The sequence below is a fragment of the Salmo salar genome, chromosome ssa01, assembly GCF_905237065.1.
Source record: "Salmo salar chromosome ssa01, Ssal_v3.1, whole genome shotgun sequence".
NCBI classification, from domain to species: Eukaryota; Metazoa; Chordata; class Actinopteri; order Salmoniformes; family Salmonidae; genus Salmo; species Salmo salar.
The window spans coordinates 171,273,697-171,298,895 of NC_059442.1; the positions used below are offsets into that span (position 1 = coordinate 171,273,697).

The 25,199-nt window shown below is 45.2% G+C and overlaps 1 protein-coding gene across 1 annotated transcript in view; it reads left to right on the forward strand.

Moving 5' to 3' along the window:
* Positions 1 to 909: 909 nt before the first annotated feature.
* LOC106572798 (MOB kinase activator 3B) overlaps positions 910 to 25,199 on the forward strand; it is a 56,509-nt gene continuing 32,219 nt past the window's right edge. The window contains exon 1 of the mRNA XM_014147283.2: positions 910 to 1,073. The gene's annotated coding sequence lies outside the window, so the exon portion shown is untranslated. The remainder of the gene's footprint in view (positions 1,074 to 25,199) is intronic.

Below are 25,199 nucleotides of genomic sequence, written 5' to 3' on the forward strand. Positions count from 1 at the left end.
GGCGGTGCTATAGGTTGGTGTTATTTCACCGGGTTTTCCTCCCTGGCTGGTGCTATAGGTTGGTGCTATTTCACCGGGTTTTCCTCCCTGGCGGTGCTATAGGTTGGTGTTATTTCACCGGGTTTTCCTCCCTGGCGGTGCTATAGGTTGGTGTTATTTCACCGGGTTTTCCTCCCCTGGCGGTGCTATAGGTTGGTGTTATTTCACCGGGTTTTCCTCCCTGGCTGGTGCTATAGGTTGGTGTTATTTCACCGGGTTTTCCTCCCTGGCGGTGCTATAGGTTGGTGCTATTTCACCGGGTTTTCCTCCCTGGCGGTGCTATAGGTTGGTGTTATTTCACCGGGTTTTCCTCCCCTGGCGGTGCTATAGGTTGGTGTTATTTCACCGGGTTTTCCTCCCTGGCGGTGCTATAGGTTGGTGTTATTTCACCGGGTTTTCCTCCTGGCGGTGCTATAGGTTGGTGTTATTTCACCGGGTTTTCCTCCCTGGCGGTGCTATAGGTTGGTGTTATTTCACCGGGTTTTCCTCCCTGGCGGTGCTATAGGTTGGTGTTATTTCACCGGGTTTTCCTCCCTGGCGGTGCTATAGGTTGGTGCTATTTCACCGGGTTTTCCTCCCTGGCGGTGCTATAGGTTGGTGTTATTTCACCGGGTTTTCCTCCCTGGCGGTGCTATAGGTTGGTGTTATTTCACCGGGGTTTCCTCCCTGGCGGTGCTATAGGTTGGTGCTATTTCACCGGGGTTTCCTCCCTGGCGGTGCTATAGGTTGGTGTTATTTCACCGGGTTTTCCTCCCTGGCGGTGCTATAGGTTGGTGTTATTTCACCGGGTTTTCCTCCCTGGCGGTGCTATAGGTTGGTGTTATTTCACCGGGTTTTCCTCCCTGGCGGTGCTATAGGTTGGTGTTATTTCACCGGGTTTTCCTCCCTGGCTGTTGCTATAGGTTGGTGTTATTTCACCGGGTTTTCCTCCCTGGCTGTGGGAGGTCGAGCGGGATACAGACAGTTGTGTGTGTGTGGGAACTGTAGTCGAACGACGTCCGGAGAGCATATGGTTGGATTTACCTAATGTTCAGGTAAGGACGATACGCTCAGAAATATAAAAAGCATATTTTCTGTTTTTAAATAGAACTTTACAGGGTATTGAATGAATGCAGTTGTACTCTGGTCATCCAAATACAACGTTACTTTGTCGCGTTGCTCGTTTCAACGAAAGTTTCTGCCCATTTGATGTTGCAATGTTTTAACTTTCAATAGCCGTTTACGATTTGAGTGAGTTAAATGTGATCCATTTCTTTTCAGTTTCATTACGCATTGCCTCGATTTATTCATACATTTGCGAGTTTGCTTTTCTGTAATCGAGGCAATGCGTAATGAAACTGAAAAAGGAATGGATCACATTTAACTCACTCAAATCGTAAACAGCTATTGAAAGTTGAAACATTGTAACATCAAATGGGCAGAAACTTTCGTTGAAACGAGCAACGCGACAAAGTAACGTTGTATTTGGATGACCAGAGTACAACTGCATTCATTCAATTTCCCTTCTCATTTTCTGGGGTATCCAATCTCGAAAGAGTGCCGAAATCTGATACTAATATTACCCTACATTTCTATTAGCCTCTTATTCAAGCCTGTGCTGACTCTGTTCTGTTGAAATGAATACACACTACCTTTTTTTTAAATTAATATTCAACCTACTCTGAAATAAAGTAAAATGTTTCAGTGTATGCAGGTTTATTTTTTATATATATTTTTTGGCGTGATGTATAATAATGGTAAAGAATAAAGTGGCCTGGTCATTTTACTACAGAGGACCAATAATTCAGACTATTGAGTACATTGAGTATAATGACAACTGGATGAAAACAATACACTACCGCTCCTGACTAAGGATACAGGGGGATTGAATGATTCACACAGCCTGCATTCCCACATGTACAGTATAAACCAGGCTACATGCACAGTATAAACCAGGCTACATGCGCAGTATAAACCAGGCTACATGCACAGTATAAAGCAGGCTACATGCGCAGTATAAACCAGGCTACATGCGCAGTATAAACCAGGCTACATGCGCAGTATAAACCAGGCTACATGCGCAGTATAAACCAGGCTACATGCGCAGTATAAACCAGGCTACATGCACAGTATAAACCAGGCTACATGCGCAGTATAAACCAGGCTACATGCGCAGTATAAACCAGGCTACATGCGCAGTATAAACCAGGCTACATGCGCAGTATAAACCAGGCTACAAGCGCAGTATAAACCAGGCTACATGCGCAGTATAAACCAGGCTACATGCGCAGTATAAACCAGGCTACATGCGCAGTATAAACCAGGCTACATGCACAGTATAAACCAGGCTACATGCACAGTATAAACCAGGCTACATGCACAGTATAAACCAGGCTACATGCACAGTATAAACCAGGCTACATGCACAGTATAAACCAGGCTACATGCACAGTATAAACCAGGCTACATGCACAGTATAAACCAGGCTACATGCACAGTATAAACCAGGCTACATGCACAGTATAAACCAGGCTACATGCACAGTATAAACCAGGCTACATGCGCAGTATAAACCAGGCTACATGCACAGTATAAACCAGGCTACATGCACAGAATAAACCAGGCTACATGCACAGTATAAACCAGGCTACATGCACAGTATAAACCAGGCTACAAGCACAGTATAAACCAGGCTACATGCACAGTATAAACCAGGCTACATGTACGGTATAAACCAGGCTACATGTACAGTATAAACCAGGCTACATGCACAGTATAAACCAGGCTACAAGCACAGTGCTCTCATTGACCAATTTATAATCTACCAATTTTAGTTTGAATTAAGAATGAGTTATTGTGATCCTTTGTTTTCTTCCCTCATGCCTAAGAAGAAGAAGTAGCTTTGTGGGTTAGTTAGAGATGGAGTGGATATCCATGTATCGTCCCCCCCCATTGGTAGAGTTTGCTACTCTTAAGGCTGGATATATCAGTGTACTGTTGAACCACCCTCTGTACTGTGTGCCCCCCACCCCCCCCCTGTCGTGTATATTAACTGCTGACTAACTCATGTTGTTCTCAGCCTGCTGTCGCTTTCGGTTTACGTCTCAAAGTCCTGTTATGTAATAACTCCTGTGTTCCTACCACGACTTTCATTATAACACGTTCTCCTTCAATCTGAAAGGAAAAACTCATCAAACTGTCCATGTGTGGACATTGGTACTGGAGCACACTCCTCCTCAGTGATCACCTGAGCTGTTTCAGCGGGCTATTCCTGTCCGAACGTGCTCCTGGTGGATACAGTGCAGCATGAGTGAAAGGACGCGTCATTCTCCTCCGTAACTGATGCCCTATGGGACAGGAAGACAGGCGTCAGTGTCTGGCAAAAAAAAATAATTTAAAATTCTTAGGCTATTCTCTCTCTCTCTCTCTTTCTCTGACTTTTCCTGCCTTTTCATGTGTTGCATTGGGATACTGGATACGTGTGTTCTTTCATCTTAGCCACACATTCAACTTTACAGGAAGGAAAATTCACTTCTGTGACGCCATGTATTTCCTCATAGCAGATCAGACATGGAAAACACCTGGACTCTCCTCCCCCTAAGGAAACACCCGTCTCTGAAAGTACCTGCAGTTCAGAGAGTAACTAACTACTGATATAATGTGCAAAGGTGTATAAATGCCAAAGTGAGCCAAAAAACCTGGTCACTACAACGACTAGACCTACGTTGTATTCCACTTCAACGGGGATTTGTTTGAATAAGTTGTGTGTTGTAGGCCTCAGGGGAAAGGAACGCGTGGTTAGAGTGGAGGGGCTGGAGGAGCGGCAGGTAGCCTAGTGGTTAGAGTGGAGGGGCGGCAGGTAGCCTAGTGGTTAGAGTGGAGGGGCGGCAGGTAGCCTAGTGGTTAGAGTGGAGGAGCGGCAGGTAGCCTAGTGGTTAGAGTGGAGGGGCTGGAGGGGGAGGGGCGGCAGGTAGCCTAGTGGTTAGAGTGGAGGGGCAGGAAGGTAGCCTAGTGGTTAGAGTGGAGGGGCGGCAGGTAGCCTAGTGGTTAGAGTGGAGGGGGAGGGGCGGCAGGTAGCCTAGTGGTTAGAGTGGAGGGGCGGCAGGTAGCCTAGTGGTTAGAGTGGAGGGGCTGGAGGGGCGGCAGGTAGCCAAGAGGTTAGAGTGGAGGGGCTGGAGGGGCGGCAGGTAGCCTAGTGGTTAGAGTGGAGGGGCAGGAAGGTAGCCTAGTGGTTAGAGTGGAGGGGCGGCAGGTAGCCTAGTGGTTAGAGTGGAGGGGCGGCAGGTAGCCTAGTGGTTAGAGTGGAGGGGCGGCAGGTAGCCTAGTAGTTAGAGTGGAGGGGCGGCAGGTAGCCTAGTGGTTAGAGTGGAGGGGCAGGAAGGTAGCCTAGTGGTTAGAGTGGAGGGGCGGCAGGTAGCCTAGTGGTTCGAGTGGAGGGGCGGCAGGTAGCCTAGTGGTTAGAGTGGAGGGGCAGGAAGGTAGCCTAGTGGTTAGAGTGGAGGGGCAGGAAGGTAGCCTAGTGGTTAGAGTGGAGGGGCGGCAGGTAGCCTAGTGGTTAGAGTGGAGGGGCGGCAGGTAGCCTAGTGGTTAGAGTGGAGGAGCGGCAGGTAGCCTAGTGGTTAGAGTGGAGGGGCAGGAAGGTAGCCTAGTGGTTAGAGTGGAGGGGCGGCAGGTAGCCTAGTGGTTAGAGTGGAGGGGCGGCAGGTAGCCTAGTGGTTAGAGTGGAGGGGCGGCAGGTAGCCTAGTGGTTAGAGTGGAGGGGCAGGAAGGTAGCCTAGTGGTTAGAGTGGAGGGGCGGCAGGTAGCCTAGTGGTTAGAGTGGAGGGGCGGCAGGTAGCCTAGTGGTTAGAGTGGAGGGGCGGCAGGTAGCCTAGTGGTTAGAGTGGAGGGGCGGCAGGTAGCCTAGTGGTTAGAGTGGAGGGGCGGCAAGTAGCCTAGTGGTTAGAGTGGAGGGGCGGCAGGTAGCCTAGTGGTTAGAGTGGAGGGGCAGGAAGGTAGTCTAGTGGTTAGAGTGGAGGGGCGGCAGGTAGCCTAGTGGTTAGAGTGGAGGGGCGGCAGGTAGCCTAGTGGTTAGAGTGGAGGGGCGGCAGGTAGCCTAGTGGTTAGAGTGGAGGGGCGGCAGGTAGCCTAGTGGTTAGAGTGGAGGGGCTGAAGGGGCGGCAGCTAGCCTAGTGGTTAGAGTGGAGGGGCTGGAGGGGCGGCAGGTAGCTTAGTGGTTAGAGTGGAGGGGCGGCAGGTAGCCTAGTGGTTAGAGTGGAGGGGCGGCAGGTAGCCTAGTGGTTAGAGTGGAGGGGCGGCAGGTAGCCTAGTGGTTAGAGTGGAGGGGCGGAAGGTAGCCTAGTGGTTAGAGTGGAGGGGCGGCAGGTAGCCTAGTGGTTAGAGTGGAGGGGCGGCAGGTAGCCTAGTGGTTAGAGTGGAGGGGCGGCAGGTAGCCTAGTGGTTAGAGTGGAGGGGAGGCAGGTAGCCTAGTGGTTAGAGTGGAGGGGCGGAAGGTAGCCTAGTGGTTAGAGTGGAGGGGCGGCAGGTAGCCTAGTGGTTAGAGTGGAGGGGCGGCAGGTAGCCTAGTGGTTAGAGTGGAGGGGCGGCAGGTAGCCTAGTGGTTAGAGTGGAGGGGCGGCAGGTAGCCTAGTGGTTAGAGTGGAGGGGCGGCAGGTAGCCTAGTGGTTAGAGTGGAGGGACGGCAGGTAGCCTAGTGGTTAGAGTGGAGGGGCAGGAAGGTAGCCTAGTGGTTAGAGTGGAGGGGCGGCAGGTAGCCTAGTGGTTAGAGTGGAGGGGCAGGAAGGTAGCCTAGTGGTTAGAGTGGAGGGGCGGCAGGTAGCCTAGTGGTAAAAGTGGAGGGGCGGCAGGTAGCCTAGTGGTTAGAGTGGAGGGGCAGGAAGGTAGCCTAGTGGTTAGAGTGGAGGGGCGGCAGGTAGCCTAGTGGTTAGAGTGGAGGGGCGGCAGGTAGCCTAGTGGTTAGAGTGGAGGGGCGGCAGGTAGCCTAGTGGTTAGAGTGGAGGGGCGGCAGGTAGCCTAGTGGTTAGAGTGGAGGGGCGGCAGGTAGCCTAGTGGTAAGAGTGGAGGGGCGGCAGGTTGCCTAGTGGTTAGAGTGGAGGGCAGGAAGTTAGCCTAGTGGTTAGAGTGGAGTGGCGGCAGGTAGCCTAGTGGTTAGAGAACACATTCTTATTTTCAAAACGGCCTAGGAACGGTGGGTTAACTGCCTTGTTCAGGAGCAGAACGACATATTTTTACCTTGTCAGCTCGTGGATTTGTTTTTTCAACCTTCCGGTTACTAGTCCAACGCTCTAACCACCTGCCTTACATTGCACTCCACGCAGGCGTGGCAGGCTGACTACCTGTTACGCGAGGGTAGCAAGAAGCCAAGGTAAGTTGCTAGCTAGCATTAAACTTATCTTATAAAAAACAATCAATCTTAACATAATTACTAGTTAACTACACATGGTTGATATTACTAGTTTATGTAGCTTGTCCTGCGTTGCATATAATCGATACGGTGCCTGTTAATTTCTCATCGAATCACAGCCTACTTCGCCAAACGGGTGATGATTTATCAATGTCGTTGCACCAAACCTAACCATAAACATCAATGCCTTTCTTTAAAATCAATACACAAGTATATATTTTTAAACCTGCATATTTAGTTAATATTGCCTGCTAACATGAATTTCTTATAACTAGGGAAATTGTGTCACTTCTCTTGCGTTCCGTGCAAGCAGTCAGGGTATATGCAGCAGTTTGGGCCGCCTGGCTCGTTGCGAACTAATTTGCCAGAATTGTACATAATTACGACATAACATTGAAGGTTGTGCAATGTAACAGGAATATTTAGACTTAGGGATGCCACCCGTTAGATAAAATACGGAACGGTTCCGTATTTCACTGATAGAATAAACGTTTTGTTTTCGAAATGATAGTTTCTGGATTCGACCATATCAATGACCAAAGGCTCATATTTCTGTGTGTTATTATGTTATAATTAAGTCTATGATTTGATATTTGATAGAGCAGTCTGACTGAGCGATGGTTGGCAGCAGCAGGCTCGTAAGCATTCATTAAAACAGCACTTTCGTGCGTTTGCCAGCAGCCCTTCGCTGTGCTTCAAGCATTGAGCTGTTTATGACTTCAAGCCTATCAACTCCCGAGATTAGGAGAATTATGTTCTCAATGTCAACTTCAATTAAAATACTCAGTCTGCAACCCGGAATTGGTAAAGTAACCGATGTGAAATGGCTAGCTAGTTAGCGGGGTGCGTGCTAATAGCGTTTCAATCGGTGACGTCACTCGCTCTGAGACTTGGAGTAGTTGTTCCCCTTGCTCTGCAAGGGCCGCGGCTTTTGTGGAGCGATGGGTAACGATGCTTCGAGGGTGGCTGTTGTCGATGTGTTCCTGGTTCGAGCCCAGGTCGGGGCGAGGAGAGGGACGGAAGCTATACTGTTATACTGGCAATACTAAAGTCCCTATAAGAACATCCAATAGTCAAAGGTATATGAAATACAAATGTTATAGAGAGAAATAGTCCTATAATTCCTATAATAACTACAACCTAAAACTTCTTATCTGGGAATATTGAAGACTCATGTTAAAAGGAACCACCAGCTTTCATATGTTCTCATGTTCTGAGCAAGGAACTTAAACGTTAGCTTTTTTACATGGCACATATTGCACTTTTACTTTCTTCTCCAACACTTTGTTTTTGCATTATTTAAACCAAATTGAACATGTTTCATTATTTATTTGAGGCTAAATTGATTTTTTGATGTATTATATTAAGGTAAAAGAAAAGTGTTCATTCAGTATTGTTGTAATTGTCATTATTACAAAACATTTTTTTTTTAAATCGGCTGATTAATCGGTACCGACCTTTTGGGCCCCCAATAATCGGCATCGGCATCGGCGTTGAAAAATCATAATCGGTCGACCTCTAGTCATAATTGGTGCTATAACATTGCTATGAGTCATAATGGGTGCTATAACATTGCTATGAGTCATAATGGGTGCTATAACATTGCTGTGAGTCATAATGGGTGCTATAACGTTGCTATGAGTCATAATGGGTGCTATAACATTGCTGTGAGTCATAATGGGTGCTATAACATTGCTATGAGTCATAATGGGTGCTATAACATTGCCATGAGTCATAATGGGTGCTATAACATTGCTATGAGTCATAATGGGTGCTATAACATTGCTATGAGTCATAATGGGTGCTATAACATTGCTATGAGTCATAATGGGTGCTATAACATTGCTATGAGTCATAATGGGTGCTATAACATTGCTGTGAGTCATAATGGGTGCTATAACGTTGCTATGAGTCATAATGGGTGCTATAACATTGCTGTGAGTCATAATGGGTGCTATAACATTGCCGTGAGTCATAATGGGTGCTATAACATTGCCATGAGTCATAATGGGTGCTATAACATTGCTATGAGTCATAATGGGTGCTAAAACATTGCTAGGAGTCATAATAGGTGCTATAACGTTGCTATGAGTCATAATGGGTGCTATAACATTGCTATGAGTCATAATGGGTGCTATAACATTGCCGTGAGTCATAATGGGTGCTATAACATTGCTATGAGTCATAATGGGTGCTATAACATTGCTGTGAGTCATAATGGGTGCTATAACATTGCTATGAGTCATAATGGGTGCTATAACATTGCCATGAGTCATAATGGGTGCTATAACATTGCTGTGAGTCATAATGGGTGCTATAACATTGCCATGAGTCATAATGGGTGCTATAACATTGCTATGAGTCATAATGGGTGCTATAACATTGCTATGAGTCATAATGGGTGCTATAACATTGCTATGAGTCATAATGGGTGCTATAACATTGCTATGAGTCATAATGGGTGCTATAACATTGCCATGAGTCATAATGGGTGCTATAACATTGCTATGAGTCATAATGGGTGCTATAACATTGCCATGAGTCATAATGGGTGCTATAACATTGCTGTGAGTCATAATGGGTGCTATAACATTGCTATGAGTCATAATGGGTGCAATAACATTGCCATGAGTCATAATGGGTGCTATAACATTGCTAGGAGTTATAATGGGTGCTATAACATTGCTAGGAGTCATAATAGGTGCTATAACATTGCTATGAGTCATAATGGGTGCTATAACATTGCCATGAGTCATAATGGGTGCTATAACATTGCTATGAGTCATAATGTGTGCTATAACATTGCTGTGAGTCATAATGGGTGCTATAACATTGCCATGAGTCATAATGGGTGCTATAACATTGCTATGAGTCATAATGGGTGCTATAACATTGCTAGGAGTCATAATAGGTGCTATAACATTGCTAGGAGTCATAATAGGTGCTATAACATTGCTATGAGTCATAATGGGTGCTATAACATTGCTATGAGTCATAATGGGTGCTATAACATTGCTAGGAGTTATAATGGGTGCTATAACATTGCTAGGAGTCATAATAGGTGCTATAACATTGCTATGAGTCATAATGGGTGCTATAACATTGCCATGAGTCATAATGGGTGCTATAACATTGCTATGAGTCATAATGTGTGCTATAACATTGCTGTGAGTCATAATGGGTGCTATAACATTGCCATGAGTCATAATGGGTGCTATAACATTGCTATGAGTCATAATGGGTGCTATAACATTGCTAGGAGTCATAATAGGTGCTATAACATTGCTAGGAGTCATAATAGGTGCTATAACATTGCTATGAGTCATAATGGGTGCTATAATATTGCCATGAGTCATAATGGGTGCTATAACATTGCTATGAGTCATAATGGGTGCTATAACATTGCTGTGAGTCATAATGGGTGCTATAACATTGCTGTGAGTCATAATGGGTGCTATAACATTGCCGTGAGTCATAATGGGTGCTATAACATTGCCATGAGTCATAATGGGTGCTATAACATTGCTATGAGTAATTAATGACAAGGACACAGTAGAGCGGTTAACCTACTTTGCAACACACTTTGACTTTATTCCCCTTTTCCAACTAGCTCCATGCACTAGAAGTCATCCACGGGGACTGTGGCAGAGCTTGATGCATTTTACATGTCAGTTGTTCTGAGGAAGCACGTGGCTCGATGAGTTTTGACTCAGAGTTTTAACACTGCTCTCTGCATCCGCTCATATAAAAGATATGTATGACAGAGACAGAGTAGGTTTTAATGCTTTACTGCGACAGAAAGATTTAATGGTCCTACATCCAGCTTTTAAGAGTGACATCTGGATATGTAGAGAAAAGCTTTCAGCACTGTAAAGCATTAAAGACACACTCTCTGTCATGTCCTGACCAGTTAAAGAGGTTATTTGTTATTGTAGTTTGGTCAGGACGTGGCAAGGGTGTGTTTGTTTAATGTGTTTCGGGGTTTGTTGGGCAATGTTCTATGTTAGTCTATTTCTATGTCTGTGTCTAGTTTATCTATTTCTATGCTTAGTTTATTGGTTTGACCTTCAATTGGAGGCAGCTGTTTCTCGTTGCCTCTAATTGAAGGTCCTATTTAGTAGGGGTGTTTTTCCTATGGGTTTTTGTGGGTAGGTGTTCCGTGTGTAGCTGTGTGCCTCACAGGACTGTTTTCTCGTCGTTGTTTTTGTTTAAGTGTTTATTTTGGTTTTCTTCACAATAAAGAAGATGAGTATTCACATTCCCGCTGCGCCTTGGTCCCATCTTTACGACGAACGTGACACTGTCTTCTGACACAGCTGGACATTATTCTGGTCCATGGCATATACTGTAGTATAGGGGGAACAGTTAGCCCCCTCTGTGGCTAACCTTGGGCACCGCAGCAACCATCACTCAACCCATCTCAACCCACAGCACAGAGAGGGAGAGAACATATCATTTATCCCATAGTCATTTTTTGTGCACCTGCAAAAGAGTAACCTCTTCAGCTTGAGTGAAGGTTGGATATATGTTGTTGACTGTTGAGTGAAGTTTGGATATATGTTGTTGACTGAAGGTTGGATATATGTTGTTGACGTGCCTGATGTTGAGTGAAGGTTGGATATATGTTGTTGACGTGCCTGATGTTGAGTGAAGGTTGGATATATGTTGTTGAGTGTTGAGTGAAGGTTGGATATATGTTGTTGAGTGTTGAGTGAAGGTTGGATATATGTTGTTGACTGTTGAGTGAAGGTTGGATATATGTTGTTGAGTGAAGGTTGGATATATGTTGTTGACTGTTGAGTGAGGGTTGGATATATGTTGTTGAGTGTTGAGTGAGGGTTGGATATATGTTGTTGAGTGTTGAGTGAGGGTTGGATATATGTTGTTGAGTGAGGGTTGGATATATGTTGTTGAGTGTTGAGTGAGGGTTGGATATATGTTGTTGAGTGTTGAGTGAGGGTTGGATACATGTTGTTGACTGTTGAGTGAGGGTGTGATACATTGTGGCTAAGAGTGAATGAGGGTACTTGCTTATCTCAAAGTCAGTCATCCAACACTGGTCGGTGGATGTTGAAAGCACATTCCAGTGAGGAGGATGACGTGGCTTTATGTTACTCTTTGTCCCATCTTGATTACCTCAAACAGACCCGTCTCATTCAAACACAGAGCTGTCCCTCCCGACCAGCAGACCACTGCTACACCCTTAGAAAAAAAGGTGCTATCTACAACCTAAAAGGGATCTTTTTGCTGTCCCCATATCAAATCAAATCAAATTTATTTATATAGCCCTTCTTACATCGGCTGATGTCTCAAAGTGCTGTAACAGAAACCCAGCCTAAAACCCCAAACAGCAAGCAATGCAGGTGTAGAAGCATGCCCATAGGAGAGAACCCTTTGAAAAATCCTTGTTGGTTCCAGATAGAACCCTTTTGGTTCCGAGTATAACCGTCTTGGGTTCCATGTAGAACCCTTTCCACAGAGGGCTCTACATGGAACCCAAAATGGTTCTACCTGGAACCAAAAAAGGTTTTACCTGCAACCAAAAAGTTTTCTCCAATGGGGACAGCCGCATAGTGTAGGGGGCCCCAGGAGGCATTGTCCTGGAATGTTTATAGCTTCACTTCAAAAACCTTTTGGCTTCTCTTTATAGCCATTGCCCTCCTCCCTTCTCCAGACCATCTCTGGAGATCTTCTCCCATTCTTCACTTCCCTCATCAACTTATCCCTGACTACTTGCTGCGTCCCCTCTGACTTAAAAATGGCCCGAGTCGCTCCCCTCCTCAAGAAACCAACACTCGACTCCTCTGACGTCAAAAACTTCAAACCGGTATCCCTTATTTTCTATCAAAACACTTGAGCGTTCTGTCTCTGACCAACTCTCCATTATCTCTCTCAGAATGATCTTCTTGACCCTAACCAGTCAGTCTTCAAGATGGGTCACTCAACCAAGACTGCTTTTCTCTGTGTCACAGAGGCTCTCCACACTGCCAAAGCTGACTCTCTCTCCTCTGTTCTTATCCTCCTAGATCTATCTACTGCCTTTGACACTGTGAACCATCAAATCCTCCTCTCCACCCTCTCAGGGTTGGGCATCTCAGGCTCTGCACACTCTTGGATTGCATCCTACCTGGCAGGCCGCTCCTACCAGGTGATGTGGAGAGGACCTGTGTCTGCAACACTGATCTCACGACTGGTGTCCCCCAGGGCTCAGTTCTAGGTCCTCTCCTCTTCTCTCTATACACCAAGTCACTTGGCTCCGGCATATCCTCTCATGGTCTTTCCTATCGTTGCTATGCGAATGACACTCAACTACTTTTCTCCTTCCCCCCTTCTGACACCCAGGTGGCGACAAGCATCTCTGCATGCCTGGCATATATCTCAGCTTGGATGTTGGCCCACCACCTCAAGCTCAACCTCGACAAGATGGAGCTGCTCTTTCTCCCTGGGAAGGCCTGCCCACTCAAAGACCTCTCCATCATGGTTAATAACTCCATGGTGTCCCCCTCCCAGAGTGAAAAGAACATACCCAATTTAAACAGGTTACTACAGGTTACTGCTCAGAAACTAGAATATGCATATTATTAGTAGATTTGGATAGAAAACACTCTGAAGTTTCTAAAACTGTTTGAATGGTGTCTGAGTATAACAGAACTCATATGGCAGGCAAAAACCTGAGAAAAAATCCAACCAGGAAGTGGATTGTAGTTATTCAAGACTGGGCCTATTCAGTATACAGAGACTTAGGGTTCAATTTGCACGTCCTAAGGCTTCCACTAGTCTTTAGAATGTGTTTCAGGCTTTTGCAGTCAACAGAGAGCGAACAAGACCTCCTGGAGTCTGATGACCGAGAGAATGACAGGCCACAATTACGCGCATTCACGTGAGGAGGTAGCTGTGTTCCAAAACGTTTTTCAAGACATTGGAATTGTCCGGTTGGAATATTACTGAAGTTTTACGTTAAAAAGGCCCTAAAGATTGATGTTTTACAACGTTTGACATGTTTCAACGAACGTAAATATAACTTTTTGTCGTGAAATGTTTGGCGCGCTTCCTACATTTGGAGTAGCTTACTGAACACGCAAACAACAAGGAGTTATTTGGACATAAATTATGGACTTTATCGAACAAAACAACATTTATTGTGGACCTGGGATTCCTGGAAGTGCCTTCTGATGAAGATCATCAAAGGTAAGTGAATATTTCTAATGCTATTTATGATTTTAGATGACTCCAAAATGGCGGGTATCTGTATTGCTTGATGTTGTTTTCTGAGCGCCGTACTCAGATTATTGCAAAGTGTGCTTTCCCCGTGAAGCTTTTTTTAAATCTGTCACAGCGGTTGCATAAAGGAGATGTTCATCTATAATTCTTTGAATAACAGTTTAATATTTAATCAACGTTTATGATGAGTATTTTTGTAAATTGTGCTGATTCACTGGCAGTATTGGAGGCAAAATATTTTCTGAACATTACGCGCCAATGTAAAATGCTGTTTTTGGATATAAATATGAACTTTATCGAACAAAACATACATGTATTGTGTAACATAATGTCCTAGGAGTGTCATCTGATGAAGATCGTCAAAGGTTAGTGCTTCATTTCGCTGTGTTTTGGGTTTTATTGACACATGTCCTTGCTTGGAAAATGGCTGTGTGATTATTTTTGTCTTTGTACTCTCCTAACATAATCTAATGTTTTGCTTTCGCTGTAAAGCCTTTTTGAAATCGGACAATGTGGTTACATCAAGGAGACGTGTATCTTTAAAATGGTGTAAAATAGTCGTATGTTTGAGAAAGTTGAATTATGACATTTTGTTGTTTTTGAATTTGCCGCCCTGATATTTCACTGGCTGTGTCCCGCAGGTGGGACGCTGGCATCCCACCTAGCCCATAGAAGTTAACATCGTGCTGTGTGTGACTGATGTCTCTCCATCGGCCCTATCCAGTGGTGTAGTGGTGCCTAGAGAAGTGGGTAGACACTAATTTTGTCAAAAAGTTCCCGAACGGCCAGCCCAGCGAAGGAAAGGCCCCCTGTGGTTTTATCCTGTACATTTGTCAGATTTTCACTCTCTTTTTTTATAGAAAAAAGAAATAAATGTGATGGTCTAAATCCACAACAATGCTTAAACACATCAATCTGATTGGGTGGGCCTGTCAGGGTCTGGCTCCCCATTGGGTGGGCCTGTCAGGGTCTGGCTCCCCATTGGGTGGGCTTGTCAGGGCCCTCCTCCCCATTGGGTGGGCCTGTCAGGGCCTGGCTCCCCATTGGGTGGGCCTCTGTCCACCCAGGCCCATACATGTCTACGCCCCTGATGCAAACAGCACATGATGACAATTGCGCATCACAAGTAGCCTACTAACCAACAGTACAGACTTTTCAATACCTGGTTTGTATACTCATTGTTTTCTTAGTTAGCGTTTACTGGTAGATATCATAAATTGAAACGTCTTTCCTACCATACCGGCTACCGATGTCATGCTCCATGCGCAAAACCAGTTGAGAGCTGCAGCTGATATTCCACTGAAACTAGGCTGCGTGTGCAGCGCGCATGTGAAATATATTTCATGTGCTTTGCGATTGTGTAGGCTCCTTTGTGCATGATTTCTCTATTGTACTACATCGTTGATTAGTCGTATACCTCCACTACGATACTTTGATACGCATCAGTAGGGATTAAGAAGTGAGTATTAGCAATGCCCACTGAAGAAACAAAAGGTGGGTATACGGTATTAACCTGCGTAATATACCTCCACTACACCACTGGCCCTTTGTGTTTTGCATAAAGTTCTCTCTCCTACATGAGTGGGCTGGTATTACGGATGCTGTCCTTTCAGCATCACGAGCCTGTCACACACTGAAGGCCTTCAAAGGTTCACCACTGATGTGTATGTGTCAGCGTTTGTTGCTGGCACGTCATGCCTAAATTTGCTAATCTGGTCAATGAAAAAAAAAAATCACTAAGGTAGTTGGCAATATCAGTGGGTTTTGTGATGAATGAGCCATCTGATTCAATGAATGATGGAGCCGAGTTTGCCGTCATTTAAGGTGCTCCGAAGCGTTTTACTGTCGTTCTTTATGTCATTAATCTTTGTTTCATAGTGCAGTTTCTTCTTCTTTTTAATTCAGTTTAGTCACATGATTTATCAATTTGCAGTACGTTTCCCAATCGGTTGTGCAGCCAGACTTATCTGCCATTTCTTTTGCCTCATCCCTCTCAAACACATCCTCTTCAATCCACGGGGATTTAACCGTTTCTACAGTCATTTTCTTAATGGGTGCACGCTTATTAGTAACTGGAATAAGTAATTTCATAAATGTGTCAAGTGCAGCGTCTGATTGCTCCTCATTATTCACCACAGACCAGCAAATATTATTTACATCATCAACATAGGAATCACTACAAACCTATTGTATGACCTCTTATACACTATATTAGGCCCAGCCTTTGGAACTTTGGTTTTCCTAGATATGGCTACTATGTTGTGATCACTACATCTGATGGATCTGGATACTGCTTTAAAGCATATTTCTGCAGCATTAGTAAAGATGTGATCAATACATGTTGATGATTTCATTCCTGTGCTGTTTGTAACTACCCTGGTAGGTTGATTAATAACCTGAACCAGGTTGCAGGCACTGGTTACAGTTTGAAGCTTTCTCATGAGTGGGCAGCTTGATGAAAGCCAGTCAATATTTAAATCACCCAGAAAATATACCTCTCTGTTGATATCACATACATTATCAAGCATTTCACACATATTATCCAGATACTGACTGTTACCACTTGGTGGTCTATAGCAGCTTCCCACCAGAATGGGCTTTAGGTGAGGCAGATGAACCTGTAGCCATATTACTTCAACAGTATTTAACATGAGATCCTCTCTAATCTTTACAGGAATGTGGTTCTGAATATAAACAGCAACACCTCCACCACTGGCATTTCTGTCTTTTCTGTAAATGTTATAACCTTGTATTGCTTCCACTCAAATAAAATCAAACTTTATTTGTGACATGCGCGAATACAATAGGTATTGCAAAAACTTCAAACCTTACAGTGAAATGCTTACTTACAAGCCATTAACCAGCAATGCAGTTCAAGAAAGAGTTAAGAAAATGTTCATCAAATAAACAAAAGTAAACAATAACGAGGCTATATACAGGGGGTACCGGTACCGCGACAATGCGTGGGGATACAGGTTAGTCGAGGTAATATATACATGTAGGTAGAGGTAAAGTGACTATGCATAGATAATAAACAGCAAGTAGCAGCAGTGTAAAAACAAAGGGGGGGGGGGGGGGTCAATGTAAATAGTCCAGGTGGCCATTTTACTAATTGTTCAGCAGTCTTATGGCTTGGGGGTAGAAGCTGTTAAGGAGCCATTTAGTCCTAGACTCGCTGCACCAGTTCCGCTTGCCGTGCTGTAGCAGAGAAAACAGTCTATGACTTGGGTGACTGGAATTTTTGACATTTTTTGGGGCTTTCCTCTGACACCGCCTAGTATAGAGGTTCTGGATGGCAGGAAGCTTGGCCCCAGTGATGTACTGGGTTGTACGCACTACCCTCTGTAGCGCCTTATGGTCAGATTCTGAGCAGTTGCCATACCAGGCGGTAATGCAACCGGTCAGGATGCTCTCGATGGTGCAGCTGTAGAACTTTTTTAGGATCTGGGGACCCATGACAAATCTTTTCAGTCTCCTGAGGGGGAAAATACGTTGTCGTGCCCTCTTCACGACTGTCTTCGTTTGTTTGGACCATGATAGTTTGTTGGTGATGTGGACACCAAGGGACTTGAATCTCTCGACCCGCTCCACTACAGCCCCTTTGATGTTAATGGGGGCCTGTTCGGCCCGCCTTTTCCTGTAGTCCACGATCAGATGGTGTTGGTGTTGTGTTTGGCCACGCTGTCGTGGGTGAACAGGGTGTACAGGAGGGGACTAAGCACACACCCCTGAGGGGCCCCAGTGTTGAGGATCAGCATGGCAGATGTGTTGTTGCCTACCCTCACCACCTGGGGGTGACCCGTCAGGAAGTCTAGTTGCAGAGGGAGGTGTTTAGTCCCAGGGTCCTTAGCTTAGTGATGAGCTTTGTGGGCACTATGGTGTTGAACGCTGAGCTGTAGTTAATGAACAGAATTCTCACATAGGTGTTCCTTTTGTCCAGGTGGGAAAAGGCAGTGTGGAATGCGATTGAGATTGCGTCATCTGTGGATCTGTTGGGGCGGTATGCGAATTGGAGTGGGTCTAGGGTATCCAGGATGATGCTGTTGATGTGAGCCATGACCAGCCTTTCAAAGCACTTCATGGCTACCGACGTGAGTGCTATGGGGCAGTAATCATTTAGGCAGGTTACCTTCGCTTCCTTGGGCACAGGGACTATGGTGGTCTGCTTGAAATATGTACATATTACAGACTCGGTCAGGGAGAGGTTGAAAATGTCAGTCGAAGAAACTTGCCAGTTGGTCCGAGTATACGTCCTGGTAATCCGTCTGGCCCTGCGGCTTTGTGAATGTTGACCTGTTTAAAGGTCTTGCTTACATCGGCTACCGAGAGCGTTATCGCACAGTCGTCCGGAACAGCTGGTGCTCTCATGCATGCTTCAGTGTTGCTTGCCTCGAAGCGAGCATAAAAGGCATTTAGCTCATAGCTGGGTTTCCCTTTGTAGTCTGTAATAGTTTTCAAGCCCTACCACATCCAATGAGCACCAGAGCCAGTGTAGTAGGATTCAATCTTAATCCTGTGTTGACGCTTTGCCTGTTTGATGGTTCATCTGAGGGAGTAGCATCTGGATTATTTATTTATTTTTTATTTAACTAGGCATGTCAGTTAAGATCAAATTCTTATTTACAATGACAGAACAACAGATGACAGGGGGCAGAACAACAGATTTTTACCTTGTCAGCTCGGGGATTCGATCTAGCAACCTTTCGGTTACTGGCCCAACTCACTACCCACTAGGCTACCTGCCACTCCTTGAAAGTGCTCCTGTCCTGCTCCTTGAAAGCGGCAGCTCTAGCCTTTAGCTCGATGCAGATGTTGCCTGTAAAGGTATTATCTAAGTGAGTTTCAGTGATAGTCCAAGTATAAATGTCGTCTGTTACTAGCAAGTTATTAATTTCATGAACCTTGTTTCTTAAGCTACATATGTTAACGTGTGCTATTTTGAGCATTTTTCTGGGATGCTTGCTTGTTTTCATTGCTTTACTGGGAAGCTTAGCAGCAGTAGATATGCTCATGTTATTTATGTTAGTGCAGGGTGAGCTGAACACAGTGCACTTCCTACTAGGGCACACCGCCTCATTGCTAACAGCATAAATCTGGTCAATAGGCACATGATTGCTGCATACAATAGCTGTAGGATCAGCAGAGGCATTCAGGGCAGTAAGAGGGACATACATTCTCTTACATATATTGTGTCTACCAACGCCCCTGGTATAATGTACATTTGCTAAAGTATGATGACGACTCAGCGACACAACGGTAGAGCTGTGCTTGGGTCATTGATAAGTCATTATCTCAACGCAGCCTTGTAATGTTGGGTCATTGTCCTGTTGAAAAACAAATGATAGTCCCACTAAGCTCAAACCAGATGGGATGGCGTATCGCTGCAGAATGCTGTGGTAGCCATGCTGGTTAAGTGTGCCTTGAATTCTAAATAAATCACTGACAGTGTCACCAGCAAAGCACCCCCACACCATCACACCTCCTCCTCCATGCTTCACGGTGGGAATCACACATGCGGAGATAATCCGTTCACCTATTCTGCGTCTCACAAAGACATGGCAGTTGGAACCAAAAATCTCAAATTTTGACTCATCAGACCAAAGGACAAATTTCCACCGGTCTATTGTCCATTGCTTCTGTTTCTTGGCCAAAGCAAATCTCTTCTTATTATTGGTGTCCTTTAGTAGTGGTTTCTTTGCAGCATTTCGACCATGAAGGCCTGATTCACACAGTCTTCTCTGAACAGTTGATGTTGAGATGTGTCTGTTACTTGAACTCTGTGAAGCATTTATTTGGGCTGCAATTTCTGTAGGCTGGTAACTGTAATGAACTTATCCTCTGCATCAGAGGTAACTCTGGGTCTTCCTTTCCTGTGGGGGTCCTTATAAGAGCCAGTTTTATCATAGCGCTTGTTTTGATATCTTCACTATTATTATACAATGTAGAAAATAGTACAAAAATAAAAAAAAATACAGAAAAACCCTTGAATCAGTAAGTGTGTCCAGACTTTTAGAATTCTGAAGAACCGTAGATGCCACGTCAAGAACCCCACACTTAACTCAAAGATTCTTTATCGGGCCAGAGTTCTCCAAGAAAACTTAACGGGCTCTCCACAGTGATTTCACCTTCTTTTCACACGGCGCTACGGACTGTGTTGTGGATCTGTTTCGTAGACTGTGCGGAGCCCTTAAGAGCTGAGGCAGAACCCTTTTAAGATCCTCGATCAGTGCAGGGTAATGTTCTTTAGTATACAATGTAATTATTTACACGCCAGGCCTTTTTCAACACACTTGCATTGCAGATGTAACCTTCTCTATCTACAAAGCAAAACAGGCCAAATATATTATTGTGGTTGTTGTAAATCTGTGAGGAAAAGCTAATAAAAAAATCATGTGTGGATTCCTCCCATATTTTCAATAGAGACCAGATGGATTGAAAAACATTAGGGTGTGCTCTAAACCCCGTCTGTTGTTTGCTGAGGACTTATCGTTGTTGTGATCTGAGGCAGTGGAAGGACAGCAAGCTGACTGAGTGCTGATACTGCCAGTCCCCAAGTGGAATGCATGATGACGCCAGTGAATTAAAGAGCTACAAATGAAGATTTCATTGTTATTAATCCTCACAGTAATCCACGGTCACTGCCCTGGCCTTTTCAATTGGACCACTGACAGGTCTAGATCCAGAGAGACCGAGGGGTTTCATCATCATTCACTCAGCGCTATATAGAGGTACTATCCCTGTGATTAGTGTTTTACTACTACATCATCATCTGTCTCAGGTATTTATGGAGCATCAAGTTTATAGATAGGTCTATTACCTACACGGTTTAGACAGTATTACCTCCAGTTCTATATGTTTTCCCATTTCCCATATGACTCTGGCAGGTTTAACATGTGTAGACTCTAGCAGGTTTAACATGTGTAGACTAGCAGGTTTAACGTGTGTAGACTAGCAGGTTTAACGTGTGTAGACTCTAGCAGGTTTAACATGTGTAGACTAGCAGGTTTAACGTTTGTGTAGACTAGCAGGTTTAACATGTGTAGACTCTAGTAGGTTTAACATGTGTAGACTAGCAGGTTTAACATGTGTGTAGACTAGCAGGTTTAACATGTGTAGACTCTAGCAGGTTTAACGTGTGTAGACTAGCAGGTTTAACATGTGTGTAGACTAGGAGGTTTAACATGTGTAGACTCTAGCAGGTTTAACGTGTGTGTAGACTAGCAGGTTTAACGTTTGTGTAGACTAGCAGGTTTAACATGTGTAGACTAGCAGGTTTAACGTGTGTGTAGACTAGCAGGTTTAACATGTGTAGACTCTAGCAGGTTTAACGTGTGTGTAGACTAGCAGGTTTAACATGTGTAGACTCTAGCAGGTTTAACGTGTGTGTAGACTCTGGCAGGTTTAACGTGTGTGTAGACTCTGGCAGGATTAACGTGTGTGTAGACTCTGGCAGGATTAACGTGTGTGTAGACTCTGGCAGGTTTAACGTGTGTGTAGACTCTGGCAGGATTAACGTGTGTGTAGACTCTGGCAGGATTAACGTGTGTGTAGACTAGCAGGTTTAACGTGTGTGTAGACTAGCAGGTTTAACGTGTGTGTATACTAGCAGGTTTAACGTGTGTGTAGACTAGCAGGTTTAATGTGTGTGTAGACTCTAGCAGGTTTAACGTGTGTGTAGACTAGCAGGTTTAATGTGTGTGTAGACTCTAGCAGGATTAACGTGTGTGTAGACTAGCAGGTTTAATGTGTGTGTAGACTCTAGCAGGATTAACGTGTGTGTAGACTAGCAGGTTTAACGTGTGTGTAGACTCTAGCAGGTTTAACGTGTGTAGACTAGCAGGATTAACATGTGTGTAGACTAGCAGGTTTAACGTGTGTAGACTAGCAGGATTAACATGTGTGTAGACTAGCAGGTTTAACGTGTGTAGACTAGCAGGATTAACATGTGTGTAGACTAGCAGGTTTAACGTGTGTAGACTAGCAGGTTTAACGTGTGTAGACTAGCAGGTTTAACGTGTGTGTAGACTCTGGCAGGTTTAATGTGTGTGTAGACTAGCAGGTTTAACGTGTGTGTAGACTCTGGCAGGTTTAATATGTGTGTAGACTAGCAGGTTTAACATGTGTAGACTCTAGCAGGTTTAACGTGTGTAGACTCTAGCAGGATTAACGTGTGTGTAGACTAGCAGGTTTAACGTGTGTGTAGACTAGCAGGTTTAACGTGTGTGTAGACTCTAGCAGGTTTAACGTGTGTAGACTCTGGCAGGATTAACGTGTGTGTAGACTAGCAGGTTTAATGTGTGTGTAGACTAGCAGGATTAACGTGTGTGTAGACTCTGGCAGGATTAACGTGTGTGTAGACTAGCAGGTTTAACGTGTGTGTAGACTCTAGCAGGATTAACGTGTGTGTAGACTCTGGCAGGATTAACGTGTGTGTAGACTAGCAGGATTAACGTGTGTGTAGACTCTGGCAGGATTAACGTGTGTGTAGACTAGCAGGATTAACGTGTGTGTAGACTAGCAGGTTTAACGTGTGTAGACTCTAGCAGGTTTAACGTGTGTGTAGACTAGCAGGTTTAACGTGTGTGTAGACTCTAGCAGGTTTAACGTGTGTAGACTAGCAGGTTTAACGTGTGTGTAGACTCTGGCAGGTTTAACGTGTGTGTATACTCTGGCAGGTTTAACGTGTGTGTAGACTAGCAGGATTAACGTGTGTGTAGACTCTGGCAGGTTTAACGTGTGTGTAGACTAGCAGGATTAACGTGTGTGTAGACTAGCAGGATTAACGTGTGTGTAGACTAGCAGGTTTAACGTGTGTGTAGACTCTTGCAGGATTAACGTGTGTGTAGACTAGCAGGTTTAACGTGTGTGTAGACTAGCAGGTTTAACGTGTGTGTAGACTCTGGCAGGTTTAACGTGTGTGTAGACTCTAGCAGGATTAACGTGTGTGTAGACTAGCAGGATTAACGTGTGTGTAGACTAGCAGGTTTAACGTGTGTGTAGACTCTAGCAGGTTTAACGTGTGTGTAGACTCTGGCAGGATTAACGTGTGTGTAGACTCTGGCAGGATTAACGTGTGTGTAGACTCTAGCAGGATTAACATGTGTGTAGACTCTGGCAGGATTAACGTGTGTGTAGACTCTAGCAGGATTAACGTGTGTGTAGACTCTGGCAGGATTAACGTGTGTGTAGACTAGCAGGGTTGACGTGTAATTGAAAGAGAAATATCCAGATCAGAGAACACTTAGATACGATCCCAAATATTGAACTCAAAGTGAAGCATTGAATATTGAACATGAAACATTTACCATATGCCTTTGACTCTAATGTGCGTTCTGTCTCTGAGGGAGTTACATTCTGCCTGTTTGATGACGGCGTTATTTGGTTCTACACTGAACCAAAAATATAAACGCAACATGTAAAGTGTTGGTCCCATGTTTCATGAGCTGAACTCCCAGAAATGTTTCATATGCACAAAAAGCTTTTCTCTGAAATGTTGTGCACAAATTAATGAGCATTTATCCTTTGCCAAGATGTGGCATATCAAGAAGTTGATTAAACAGCATGATCATTACACAGGTGCACCTTGTACTGGGGACAACAAAAGGCTACTCTAAAATTTGCATTTTTGTCACACAACACGAAGCCACAGATATCTCAAGTTCTGAGGGGGCGTTGGCATGCTGACTGCAGGAATGTCCACCAGAGCTGTTGACAGATAATTTCATGTTAATTTATCTACCATAAGCCGCCGTCAATGTCATTTTAGAGAATTTGGCAGTAAGTCCAACCGGCATCACAACCGCAGACCATGTGTAGACCATAAACCCATAACAGCATCTCTACCACGGTCATAAACCCATAACAGCATCTCTACCATGGTCATTAAGGAATGAACAGACTCTGACTCCATGGTCATTAAGGAATGAACAGACTCTGACTCCATGGTCAACCCACGTGGAGTTCCAGGTCTCCGGCAGCCTCTGGAACTGCCGGTCTGCAGCCAACAAGGCTGAGTTCATCTCAGCCTATGCTACCCTCCAGTCCCTAGACTTCCTGGCGCTGACGGAAACATGGATTACCACAGATAACACTGCTACTCCTACTGCTCTCTCTTCGTCTGCCCACGTGTTCTCGCATACCCCTAGAGCATCGAGCCAGCGGGGTGGTGGCACTGGAATCCTCATCTCTCCCAAGTGGACATTCTCTCCTTCTCCCCTGACCCATCTGTCTATCTCCTCATTTGAATTCCATGCTGTCACAGTTAGCAGCCCTTTCAAGCTTAACATCCTTATCATTTATCGCCCTCCAGGTTCCCTTGGAGAGTTCATCAATGAGCTTGACGCCTTGATAAGTTCCTTTCCTGAAGATGGCTCACCTCTCACAGTTCTGGGTGACTTTAACCTCCCCACGTCTACCTTTGACTCATTCCTCTCTGCCTCCTTCTTTCCACTCCTCTCCTCTTTTGACCTCACCCTCTCACCTTCCCCCCCTACTCACAAGGCAGGCAATACGCTTGACCTCATCTTTACTAGATGCTGTTCTTCCACTAATCTCATTGCAACTCCCCTCCAAATCTCCGACCACTACCTTGTATCCTTTTCCCTCTTGCTCTCATCCAACACTTCTCACTCTGCCCCTACTCGGATGGTATTGCGCCGTCCCAACCTTCGCTCTCTCTCTCCGCTACTCTCTCCTCTTCCATCCTATCATCTCTTCCCTCTGCTCAAACCTTCTCCAACCTATCTCCTGATTCTGCCTCCTCAACCCTCCTCTCCTCCCTTTCTGCATCCTTTGAATTTCTCTGTCCCCTATCCTCCAGGCCGGCTCGGTCCTCCCCTCCTGCTCCGTGGCTCGACGACTCACTACGAGCTCACAGAACAGGGCTCCGGGCAGCCGAGCGGAAATGGAGGAAAACTCGCCTCCCTGCGGACCTGGCATCCTTTCACTCCCTCCTCTCTACATTCTCCTCTTCTGTCTCTGCTGCTAAAGCCACTGTCTACCACTCTAAATTCCAAGCATCTGCCTCTAACCCTAGGAAGCTCTTTGCTACCTTCTCCTCCCTCCTGAATCCTCCTCCCCCTCCCCTACCCCTCCTCCCTCTCTGCGGATGACTTCGTCAACCATTTTGAAAAGAAGGTTGACGATATCCGATCCTCGTTTGCTAAGTCAAACGACACCGCTGGTCCTGCTCACACTGCCCTACCCTGTGCTTTGACCTCTTTCTCCCCTCTCTCTCCAGATGAAATCTCGCGTCTTGTGACGGCCGGCCGCCCAACAACCTGCCCACTTGACCCTATCCCCTCCTCTCTTCTCCAGACCATTTCCGGAGACCTTCTCCCCTACCTCACCCCGCTCATCAACTCATCCTTGACCGCTGGCTACGTCCCTTCCGTCTTCAAGAAAGCGAGAGTTGCACCCCTTCTGAAAAAACCAACACTCGATCCCTCCGATGTCAACAACTACAGACCAGTATCCCTTCTTTCTTTTCTCTCCAAAACTCTTGAACGTGCCGTCCTTGGCCAGCTCTCCTGCTATCTCTCTCAGAATGACCTTCTTG